Below are 12,887 nucleotides of genomic sequence, written 5' to 3'. Positions count from 1 at the left end.
CCACAGTGCTTTCTGGAAGGACCCTTGGTCCTGGATGGGGATGCACAGACCACCGGCGGGACCAGTTTGGAGACTGGCCCAATACGGGTAGACAGTCGAGCCGCTGACCAAACTGAGGTGGATCAGGTCGTAAGAGAAGAGTCATAACGTTTTTGGAAACTGGTTGAAGGAGAATTTTTATGTGCAGAAAACAATGAATAGACAGGCAGATCCAGATTACTCCTTTAACAGGTTTAATAAGAAAGACTGCAGAGTGACTTGGAGTCCAGGAATGACCAATCTCCCAGTAAATACCCATGAATCTCCTGAAAAGGGAACGGATATTCCTTAGTGCCTTCAGTGCACCAGGCCCTTTATGACATGGTGGTTTGGAGCATGCTCTCTGCTGGGGGTGACGGTGAGGCTCCAAAGCCTGACCCTACCAGGCATTAGTGCCTGGGGTGCAAATCTCAGTTCCAACATACGCACAACCCTTAACTTGGTGTGTCATGGCCTCCTGACCTGGGAGATAGGGATGACAATATATCCTGCCTCAGAGCTGTGGCGAAGATGAAAAGAGAGGCAAAACATGCTTAGTCAGATGTGCGGACCCAGAGCGAGCCTTGCCTCCCCAGACATCGAGCATCTCCCCCAGGCCCTACCCTGGGCACCTGGGTGCAGAGGAGAACGAGGCCTGGATCTTTCTGGGGGAGGCAGCACATGTGAGTCCCCTGGTGGCTTCAGATTCCATTGTATCTGACACATGACGAGCCCTCCACGTGGAAAACTATCATTATTTTCTCATTTAACCATCACAGCAGCCCTGTTAGGTGGCTAATGTTCTCCTATTTTAAAAATGAGGAAGCTAAGTTTCAGAGAGGTGGTTAGGTAACCTGAGCAAAGTCAGAGATTTCACAGGAAGGTAGATGTAAACCCAGGTCAGTCCTATCTAAAGCCCATAGTCTTTCCTCTATGTAGCATGGCCTCCATGCAAAATAAGAAGTGGGCACATTCCAGAGTATGCAGAGATTGAAAAATTCTCCACAGCAGCACTTCCCAAAGAGCTGTCACAGAACACCGACTCTATGAGACTTAAATGCAAAGACATGGGGCGGAGGAACCCATGGTCAAAGAAGTGTGGGGAATTCTGGTTAAAGGCTGTGTTTCTCCTCTGCAGGGCTTCTAGGAACCTTAAACAGGGCCCTGCAGAGGGCGACGGTCGGGGAGCAGCAGGGTCTCCATCTGCTCACAGGGACTGGTCCCCACGCTTTCCTGCACCCAACATCTAGTGGACAGAACTTGGGTGGGGCACGCTAAAGGGACACTTGCTCTGCAGGATCACTCAGGATGCAGCAATCCTGCTTTCCCCTCCTTCCCTGCCCACTTCCATGCCAGAAGGTGCTTGGCATGGCTTTGTAAGCTTCTCGGATCCTCTGAGAAAAGCCCGATGTCTGAGGTCTCTGTCCCACCTGTCCCTGGCTGCCTCCTCCACCCAGGGCACACCCTCTTCTCCGTTGCACCCTCTGCCTCTTGCATTCACGTGCATTCAGCCCACCCGCCGGCTGAGACCCAGGATTTCTCCGCACTCCCTGGAGGATGGCAATGGAATCTGAAGTTGCTGGGGGCAGGGGAAGGGGGGCTGCCTGCCTCAGAAAGATCCAGGCCTCGTTCTCCTCTGCACCCAGATGCCCAGTGTAGGGCCTGGGGGAGATGCTCGATGTCTGGGGAGGCAGGGCATGCTCTGGGTCTGTACATCCTGGCTGCTCTGTCCTGTCAGCTCTGGGAGGCAGCCTCCTGAGGGCAAAGCTCTCCTCCTGACCTTTAACCCTGACACACCCCTGCATTTAATGATGACACAGGGATGACCCCTCCTGCCCCGCACCAAGAAGGATCATTAACCAAAGACACATCAGCGTGGCTTCATGTTGTTGCTGTTTCTTTTCTTTCTATTCTCCCCCACCTTTTTTAAAAAACATGCTACAGACTAAGAGAATAGAGCTTGGCCCTAAAGACTCAGGGAATGAACCCTCTTTCCACCAAAGAGCCTGCTACCTGATGTTGAAAAAAAAATTGTGGAAAACATCTGCCTCTTGTTCTAAAGGAAACAAAAGGATGTACTGCTGTTATTTGGTGATAACGAGGAGGGGTTTCTCAGGGGGCGCTAGTGGTAAAGAACTCTCCCCTCCCAATGCAGGAGGTGGGGGTTTGATCCCTGGGTTGGGAAGATCTCCTGGAGGAGGTCATGGCAACCCACTCCAGTATTCTTGCTGGAGAATCCCATGGACAGAGGAGCCTGGTGGGCTACAGTCCGTGGGGTCACAAAGAGTCGGACACGACTGAAGTGACTTAGCACACACACAAAGAGAAGGATGCTGGTGTTGAGGGGAAGCAGAAGCAAAGATGGGGCACTGAGCAATATTATATGGAACAGCCTTCACTTTGTGCCTTGGCAGAGAGCAAGGCCAACTGCAAAGTGGGGAAGGACCTGAGGAGCCGCAGAGCTCCCTGGTGGGCAAGGCCATGCGGTGCGCGTTTATCCAGAGATGGTCAACCAGGCCTGTGGCCTACCCCGACTCCCCAAGCTGGAACCAAGGAAGAGCGAGGGTTCCCCTCCTGCCGAGCATCAGGCAGGGGGGTGGACAAACAGGGGAGGGCATGATGGGGACAGGAAGAGAGGACGGGGCAGTGGTCAGTCCTCTGAAGCCAGACAGCCTGGGTTCAAATGCCAGTCCTGCTGGTGACTAGCTGTGTCCTGGGCCAGTTCCATGACCTCTGGGAGCTGCGGTCTCGCCTGTAAGAGGAGGATTTCTCTTCCCAGACTGAATGAGGCCAATGCACAAAAAGCACTTAGGATGCCTCTTGGGTTAACTGTGGTTACCAAAGTGCTGAGCTGCGAGGTGAGACCAGGAGCAGAAGGCCGGGGGCTGGGCATAAGTATGGAGGTCACAGAAAGCAAGCTTGGGCTACAAATCTGGGGTGAAGGGGCGCAGAAACAGTGGGAGGAGAAGCCGCTGGGGGAGAGGGGAGGGCCTGGCCAGTGGATAAGCTCTGGGAGTAGGAGGGAGAGGATGAGGGTGATGGGGAAAGGCCTGAAGAGGGACCTGGGAGTGGGGCTGGAGAACACTCCGGAGGCCCGTGTGCTACAGTGGGCAGCGTGGAGAGTGCCTCTAAATCTGAAACCGAGGATGCTGCTTTGAGAGTCCGCCCCTTTTGTCCTACCGCCAGTTAAACTAAAATCAGAGAAATAACTGCCATGGGAAGCTGGGAAGACAATAACGAGAAAGCCAGATCAACAGGTAATAATAACAAAACTGTAGAGTTACCAGAGAAGGCAACGGCAACCCACTCCAGTACTCTTGCCTGGAAAATCCCATGGACAGAGGAGCCTGGTGCGCAGTAGTCAATGGGGTCGCTAAGAGTCGGACACGACTGAGCGACTTCACTTTCACTTTTCACTTTCACGCACTGGAGAAGGAAATGACAACCCACTCCAGTGTTCTTGCCCGCAGAATCCCAGGGACGGGGGAGCCTGGTGGGCTGCCGTCTATGGGGTCGCACAGAGTCGGACACGACTGAAGTGACTTAGCAGCAGCAGCAGCAGAGTTCCTAGGAAGACGAGACGGTGAAAGCAAAGGACGATGACCTCCCTGCAGAGATGGAGATACAGGGGAAGGGGGGCCAGCAGCTGACAGTGCTGCCAGAACCAGGATGCACGGTGGGGAAGCAGGGGGACACCTGGCTCAGAGGGGTCAGGGGACACCGTCCCACCCACTGCAGGGTTGGACTGATGGGGAAGGAGGCCTCAGATGGCTACCACGGCCCCAAAGCCCCAAAGTAATGCATCCAACAGAACTTACTAGGCACCCCTGTAGGCCAGGTAACTTCTACAGTGAAAGAACTGGTAATCGGAGTAAATTTCCACCACAGATTGCCCGTGGCAGTCAAATTTCAATTCGGGACAGTTCTGTAATGATGAAGACACTATGCGTGTGCGGTCCCACAATCCTCCGTGAATCTTTCAACAGATATTCACTGAAAGCATCCAGGTGCCAGGCACTGCTCTCCACGGCAGGGCTGGGGCAGGGGACACAGACCCTTGTCCTCCTCTCATATACATTCTGGTGACCGAGGCCAGCAGAGGGATAAAGAAGTAAACAATGCTGGGAGGTGGGAAGTGCTGGGGAGGAAAGTCAGCCACGGGGCAGGAGGAGCACTGGGGAGGAAGGAGGAGATGTGGGGAGCTGGAGGAGAAGCGAGGAGTGTTCCAGGCGAGAGAGGAACCGGTGCAGAGGGCTGTGGTGGAGGCCACAGGGTGCTGGGCAGACCCCTGTAAGGACCTTGGCTTTGACTCTGAGTGAAATGGGATGGCATGACCCACTTGGGATTTAAGTCTGGCTGCGGTGCTGAGAAGCGAGGTGGGGATGGGGGACCCTGTGGGGGAGGTGCTGTGCATAAAGCCATGCACAGTGATGGAGGAGCTGTGTGTGTGTGTGCATCTGTGAGTGTATATGGCAGGTGGTGTGTGTGTGATAAAGGTAGCAGCATCACCAGTGAAGGCCAGTGAGGAAACATCTAGACCCGTGAACAGTCAGGAAAAGATGACACAACTCAGGCCCAGTTTGAGGAGTGACTGAAAGAACTCGAGGTATATTTTCAGGCAGGCTGTGCAGATGAATGGGATGTGAGGTCTAAGAGGAGCTGGGGCTGGGTGGCCATGGTGGGGTGGTGAGAAGCTGCTGAGTGTTGAATATACTGTGAGGGAACAGCCGGTGGGATTCCACATGTTTTCTGGCGGGAGGGCTGTAGCCCTTTCCATGAACAGAACAAAGGCCCCCAGCCCAGGGGGCCAGTGGGAGAGAAGATCCCCCCTGAACTCCCCCTGCTGGGCAGCATGCCCCGTGTGATGGCTGGAGGAAGAGCAGCCTTCCTGTGGTCCACCTAGCAGGGCAGAGCAGACGGTCGGGGACATGTTGAGTGGGAGGTCTGCATCACAGACTCCACTGTGATCCATGTACCTGCCGCCTGCCTTCCTGGAGCAGCTGCCGCCTGCCTTCCTGGAGCAGCTGCCGCCTGCCTTCCTGGAGCAGCGCCCACCTCCTATTGACACATGCTGAGGATGGTGCTAGCCCTTACCCAGCTCATTTGGTCCTCACCACGACGTTTTAGGGAAGGTATTATGATCACCATCATGTAAAAAGATGGCACTGAGGCTCAGAGAGGTGTAGCAACTTGTCCAAAATCACACAGCCAGAATGAGGGATCAAAGACAGAACCCCGACGTGCCCAACTCCCAGAGCTGGAACTCTGCATACGCTTGGTTGCTGCAGAGACTCAGCAAAGAAAAGCTAAAGTGATGTCCCACATAGGAGGAAGAGGGCAGGGCTGGCTCTCACCCACCCGCCTCCCGCCTCCGGTTCAAGGATGCCCAAACGGGTCACAAGGTTGTCAATCTACCACAGTGCTGGAGGCGCATGGCTCGTGCGTTTAACTGGTTAAACAGTAAATCAGATGGTCCTCCCTGTTCCAGTTTGGAATGCCTGGGAACCTTTCTGAAATGTACTTGTCCACTTGCCTGCCCTGGCAAACACGGTTTGAGGGTGACGATTTAATTGTATGATGAGTGCCAAGGCCTCCTGCCAGTGCCCCAGATCTCAGATGTTCATCTGAGTGTTTCCTGACCCCAGGAATAACCCTGCAAGTTCCTCCTTTAACTAAAATGGAATCTGCTTGTTTTCTTTCATTGGTCTCTTTCCTACTCAAGGAATAAACAAAATTTCAGTGATTTCAGTTTCATTTTTCTGAGCCTTAGTAACAGCAAGTGAGAGTTACATGTCTAAGAATCTCAAACAATGTGAGTTGTAGAGCTCAAGATACTTTTTCTGAGAAAAATATTCAGTGCAAGAATCACAACAAAAATGACACAAAAACTAGCAGCAGAAACCACGCACTGGGCTTTTATTCTGTACCATGCAGTGTTTTTTCATCTAGTTCTCAATTAGAAGTAACGAATTCTCAAAGAGGTCAAGTAAACTGCCTGTCACTGCTTAGCACACGAGCGGGAAAGCCGGGATTCAAACTCAGGGTCATCTGACTCCAGAGCTCTGTGGCAGGTAAAGAAATATTACCCTTTCTGAATTAAGTGAAACAAAACAAAAATAAAACCTGCTGTAAATCCATGAAAAGGCAATCACCTCAGTGGAAAAATAAAGCACGGGAATAGGTAATTTGCAAAATTTGTACAGTCCATTTGTTCAGGCAGAGGTCACAAAAACAAACTTAGTAAAAAGCAAGGAGGCCTGCCTGGTTTTCCTTTCTGAAAAATCTACACATAGATGGTAATACACACACACACACACAGATGGGAGGGATGAAAAAAACAGAGATGGCCAAGTTGAAAAAAGATGATGATAAAAACTGTGTTTTAGACTCTTAAGATTATATATTTTCTAAAAGGGCCAGGGGAGACATCAAAACACTTTATTTCTCTGACAAGGGATGCAGTTAAATTCTGACTTCTATTACATATCCTCACGTAAAAGGACATTTCTAAGTGAAACCATTTCTTTTTATTTCAAGTCTATCCTAAGGTTTCTCCAGCTGATTTATAAGCTAACACACACAAACTCTCCCTCCCCCTCTCTCTCATACTTTCAAAGACTCAATACAGATATTTTTAATATTCTTTTCATTCACTTGAAATAAAATTTGTAAATCATATAACCTGCCAACACTTACAATTTCAAGACAATCAACATGGCTGTAATAGAAAGAAGAAAGAAAATAAAGTTAGTTAAAATAAAATAATACATCCATCAATATGCAGAGGTTGGGCACAGCTACTCTGCAGACATAGTGAAAGATTTAATGAGATGCCTGTAGCTATTTGTAACAAATAGGTAAACCTCATATACTTCAGTGCTTGTGTTTCTGGAAAATTCAGTATACATTAAAAACATGCAAAATTTATTTTTGTTTATATGTAAAATGAAGTCAGATTCCAGGCCCAGGTCATTACATACACAGTTTCACCTATACGAGTTCCCTCTGAACTTTAGGAAACTGGGTAGGATGCTGGACAGTTCTTTGTTCTCCATGTATTAATCCAGAATCTCTGCTGCCCTGCCCCACCCGGAAAAAGCCCTGACCCCCACAGTGACAGCCCAACCACCCCACACATTCCCAAGATGTCCTATAGGGGCACTACGCACCCATTCAGAACCAGTATGTTTCAACTCTTCTGCAAAGAGAAGGGTCAAAGAGGGGGGGGTAAGATAGTTACTCAAAGCCATATAAGAAATCAACAGCAGAGTAGATGGTGGAGAAGAAAGGGGATTGTTATAATGTTACGCCATCGAGGATCTCATCTGATCCTCCTCCCACCCTGTGGGGTCAGTTCTATTATTGCCCCCAGTTTTCTGACAGAGACACTACGTTTCAGGGAGGCTAGGCCACTGGTCAGGGCCCCGTTTTTGGTAATTACAGAACCATATTTTATCGAGTCCTATTTATATTGCTCCAAGCTGCTCTCCTTCCAGATTTCTGGGTCCAGACCTCAGAAATCAGGTCCCTCACTTGGCTGCTTACCTCTAAAACATAGTAACCAGGATGCATGCAATCTAAAAAAAACAACTGATGAAGAGAAAGATGGTTCAAACCCCGTTTCCCAGCACTTCTGGCTCAGCCCGTGTGTGACCACCGCCTGGAGCAGGAAAGCCCAGGGACGCGTGAGCACAGGAAGCAGACTCTTGATGAATCACCTTTTCCTGGACTCTTGGGGCAACCTGGCCTGAGCGTTGGGGTCAGGGCAGGGTGACTGATGTGGCTGCAGGCTGGTTCTTGGGGATGGCTACTGCCCCAGAAGACCCCACACCCCCACAATCCCACTCCATGCCTCAAGGCAGTAGGCAGCTGAAGGGCTGGGCCCATGCTACCCAAGTAGGAAGGGCAGACAGTGAACGAGAGCTTGGTCACCAAACCTTGAGCTATCAGGTGTGGGAAACGGTCTGAAACAACCACTGCAGCTTCATGCACATCTGCCTTTGCTCATTTAACCCTAAAAGAAGCATCCTTAGGAAAAGACACTGTTACTTCTATCTTACAGAAGAGGAAACAGAGACCACAAGTGACCTGTACCTAGTCACACAGCTCGGGGACACAGCACCCAAGTCCAGTTCGGACTGGCCTTGACACGCCCTTTCTCATCTCCCTCACCTGTGCTTCCAAAACCCTTCATTTCAGGAAAATGTATATTTGGCACCTGCCATCCCAGCTTTGGAGGGTAGGCGGTATTGCATCTCTCCCTTCCACAACCGCTGGGGCTGTTCTGGGAGACTGAATACTGAATTAGGAACTTGAAGCTATGGTCCAGTCTTAGAAGTCTTAGGCACTTTTCCCTCTCTGCTTTATGGCCACCAAAATCATGATGAAGCATTCTGAACACGAAACCTATTGCACTGGACTTCATGTGCAGGAAAAGAAAATACTAAGAGCCCACGTTTGTCACCCTGATCAAAATCCACCGCACAATGAACCCTGCAGGGCCTGGCAAAGTTTGGATGAACCCATTTGTTGGTGACAAGGCAAAGGCCTCTGGACTGCAGTTGTTCTGTCAAAACAAATTCTGAGGATGTTTCATAGGAAATGGTTCAACTCAGGCTCCCTCCAAATGATTCCTTGCAAAATCAGTCAAAGTAGGGGCCAGTCCCAGTCTAATGCACCATGGGCTTACTTCCAGTGCTATGGCTATAAGATAGTACAGCCCTATGGCTGTAAGATAGTATGGCCCACAGCTAAGGGCATTGGGCACTAGAGCCAGACCACCCAGCTCCAGTCTTCACCCTACCACTTCCTTGTGTGATTCTGGACAACATTTGACCTCTGCTCCTCCGGTCCTCATTGGCAAAATGCAGCTATTGACAGTACCCACCTCACAGCTGATTGTGAACGGTAAGAAAATTCATGTAAGGAGCTTAGGACAGCCCCTGGCCTGTGAAAAGCACTCAATGAATGTTGCCAATTGTTACTATTAATATGGACTGCCATGTTGCACAAGGGCAGCGGAAGGCCCTGGAGAACACAGACACTGGGGAGGGAGATGGGAGGCTGGGAGGAGAAAGGAAGGGGGCCTGTGAGCGCGAATTCCAAACTCTACCAAGGCCCGCCTATGGACCTTTGTTCTGTGTTGGTACAAAGGGCAGAACTAGGTCAACGAGGAAAACAGTGCCAAGAGGCAGATCTGGATTAGAATAAAGAAGGATTTCCTAACAGAGGAATATGCCCATAACAGGGGGAGCAGGAGGCTGGGCGTGTGCGCCCCCGAGGGGCCCAGGGCCTGACTGTCCTGATCAGCACAGATGGGGTCTTCCTACACGGGAGGGTGGCCACAGGGAGTGACCCCTGGACGCCCTTCCCCTGGGCCATTCTGTTACTCTGATAAGGAGCAAGTCTGTGCTGATAGCCAGGGTGTGGCTTATCCAGCCTGAGGGATGGAGGCTGGACTTTGGACAGGTCTGAACATTCACAACCCTCAGGACTTTCACTTGAAGCTCTCAGTACTCCAGGTGGTGGTGGCAGAGGCAGCAGGGGCTCTGACCAGCAGTGGCTCAATGAACCAAAAGTGTTTCTTGAATGCCAGCTGGGTGGCTGGCACAGTGATTCAGAGAAAGTGAAATGACAGAGCTGTGGCCATGAACCATGAACACTGCCTTACTTTGGAGAATTTAAAGTTGGCATCAACTATGAATGCTATTGCTACATAGGGACACATAATATGAAGCAACCAGGCCTGCTAATAACTCCATGGGCTGGGACTGGGACAGGAAGGCCACAGGCAACTTCCCAACCTCTTCTCAGGCGAAGGTTTCAGGGTTCTTTATCCCGGAACCTTTTACTGACACAGCCCTTGACCCGGGTTTCCTTGGTCTCCTGGGTTGAGCTGCACACAGAGAAAGATGCTGGGACACAGTTAAATGCCAGGAGCAGGACGCAAGACAGAAAGAGGAGAATTTGCTCCTTGAAGATTGGTTCAGAGGTGGGACACACAGGAGGAATCTACCACATTGAAATCGTGTTGCCTTTATAAACTATAAAAATGAAAATTTTTATTTTATCAACCAAAATATTGCTAGGTTGCATTAAAACTACAACACGCATTTGAGAAAAAGCATGAACTTCTCAAACTAAAATGCTTGCCCCTTGGAAGAAAAACCTAGACAGCATATTAAAAAGCAGAGACATCACTTTGCCGACAAAGGTCCATACAATCAAAACTATGGTTTTTCCAGTAGTCAGTCATGTACTGATGTGAGAGTTGGACCATAAAGAAGGCTAAGTTTTGAAGAATTGATGCTTTCGAACAGTGGTGCTGGAGAAGACTCTTGAGAATTCCTTGGACAGCAAGGAGATCAAAACAGTCAATCCTAAAGGAAATCAATCCCGAATGTCCATTGGAAGGACTAACGCTGAAGCTGAAGCTCCAATACTTTGGCACCTGATGCAAAGAACCGACTCATTGGAAAAGACTCTGACACTGGGAAAGATTGAGGGCTGGAGGAGAACGGGGTGACAGAGGATGAGACAGTTGGATGGCATCATCGACAATGGATATGAGCTTCGGCAAACTCAGGGAGGTAGTGAAGGACAGGGGAGAGTGGCGTGCTGCAGTCCATGGGGTCACAAAGAGTCGGACATGACTTAGCAACTAAACAACAACAACAAAAGCTTATCAGCTATGTTCCAGGCAGTGGAAACTGCTAATTTATACATTCTTAACTCAAAAGCATGTGAGTGGCTGTAGGTATCAAAAGAATAACAAAAAAAACCAACAAATTATGGAGGTGACACCAAGGATATTCCATGTACTGACTTTATTCTTTGCCACATGGAAACACCTGGCAACATGTTTGAGAACCACTGTCCAGAGTGGCAAGGCACTCACTGGGCAGGAAGACAGACTCTCTGCTTAGAGAAGAGTGTGCTCAGTAACCCGAAGGCCCAGCCTGAGTAACTCGGGGCCTGGCCTGCAGTGGCCCCAACTCCTCCCTTCCCACCATGGACTCCTCAGTCCCAGCACGTCACTGTCCTTCCCTCTCCATTTGGCTTTTTGTCTGTCTGTAAGTAACTCCCACTGCTTCTTCTGGCCTGTGATCTCTTCCCTCCCACTCACTCCTCTCTGTGCTGCCCGCTACAACCTCAACTGAAAATCACTGCCCTGCAGCGCTGCAAGAGGAGTCTACCCCAGAAGCTTCCACAGCCCCTCCTTCCTCAGAAAGCCTTCCTCTTTCCCCTCCCAGCCTCAGAAAGAACTAACACCCAGAGCCCACTCAGCCCAGGCATGCCCCGGGCATCGGTCCAGGGCAAGAAAGAGACACATGTTCCAGCTCCCATGCCAGCCCTCGTCCATAGATACTGGCCGCCCAGAGGGCTACACAAAGAAGGATCCTGAGGGTCAGAGAAAAAGACCACCATGATCTGCTGTCACCCTTCAACCTAGAGGTTGGAGGGCTGAGAACAGCAGCACTCACGCCCCTTCCCTCCACTGTCCCAGGATAGGGCAGAGCATCCCACAGAACTCAGACCATTCCCTTTGGAGTTCCCTTGAAATCTCTCCAGTGATCCACTCCCAGGCACTCCAAAACTGCAATATTTATATCCCCTCACTAGCACCCACGGATGCACCAAACTTCCCCTCCTGCAACACACAGCAAGTGTGCTGCACCTTTTTGCATCAGAAACTTCATAGCATCTATAAAGCTCTGCCCAAGTAGGTCAGAGAGCAACTGATTTTACCTTCGCCTTGGTATCCAAACACACAGATTCCAAAACTACCCCATTCTTAACCATCATCTCCTCCACTCACTAGCTGGTTTATTGTACATATAACTTGGTTCACTCACGCATATGATGATTATTCGACCAAATTGTCTGTCTGTCTGAGACTGTGAACCCTGAAGGGCAGAAATCAGATCTGTTTAACTCATTAGCTTCAAGCTCAGTAGAGCAGAGACCGTCAGAGACAAGGGTAGAGACTGTGGCCTCAGGGCAGTTCTGCTGAGACTCGCCATGGGGCCCAAGTCACTGCTGTCTGAGCCTCAGCTTCCCCAACTACAATAAGATGTACTTGAACTAGAGGGTCTCTGAAGTCTCATCCAGTTCTGATGCTCCAGGAGGCCAAAAAGCACTGGAGTCACATCGTTTCATGACATACATGGGTAATAATTACTCAGGGTCGGCCTCAGCGAGATACCATGATATAGCTCCTCTGAGCATGGATCCACCATCACAATGAGTGAACAGCCCTACCGTGGATATTTAGTGTGGTGGAGTACAGGCTTGGATGGCTAAGTATGATGGACAATGAAGACTGATTTTTATTTCCCTTTGAGAACATAAGTACACTATCCTATATTTATATCCTCCATCTCCTAATTTAGACAGCGTAGAACTTCTGATCAGCACTCACTTGCCAATAACTTCCCTCTACATCTAAATGAAGAATAGGAGTCATATAAGTTCACAGATTGAATGGATGGTTGATTTACAAAGCCCTTAAAACGTGGCTGCAGGCCGATGCTGGCAACCCCATAATTAGATATGGCATACTCTGCGATGATGTATTTTTTTACTGTTTTTTAATAACTCAGTTCTCCTTCTGGGATGAGGGGAAAAATGGAATTTGTTAAAAATAAATTGAGATTTAGTGGCTTTTGAGCCGTCTGCTGCTTGTTGCTCACAATACTCTATAAATAAACGAAGCCCTGCCCTATAGTGCACTGTAAACACCCACAGACACGCGGAGCCAAATTCTTCCAATTATGACCCTGTGCCAGTTGCCAGGCTACTGCAAGGACCCACTTGAAAGGCGGCCATCTAGGCCATTTCCTGATTAAGCTGCCCAGGAGCAAGGCATC

The 12,887-nt window shown here is 49.8% G+C and overlaps 1 protein-coding gene across 8 annotated transcripts in view; it reads right to left on the bottom strand.

Moving 5' to 3' along the window:
• Positions 1-12,887, bottom strand: part of ARNTL (aryl hydrocarbon receptor nuclear translocator like) — a 108,009-nt gene that overhangs the window by 41,350 nt on the left and 53,772 nt on the right. The gene's annotated exons all lie outside the window — the stretch shown is intronic.

The sequence above is a fragment of the Bos indicus x Bos taurus genome, chromosome 15 (assembly GCF_003369695.1).
Source record: "Bos indicus x Bos taurus breed Angus x Brahman F1 hybrid chromosome 15, Bos_hybrid_MaternalHap_v2.0, whole genome shotgun sequence".
Lineage (NCBI taxonomy): Eukaryota > Metazoa > Chordata > Mammalia > Artiodactyla > Bovidae > Bos > Bos indicus x Bos taurus.
The sequence above is the reverse complement of the archived record's forward strand: the minus strand, read 5'-3'. Positions and strand labels throughout refer to the sequence as shown.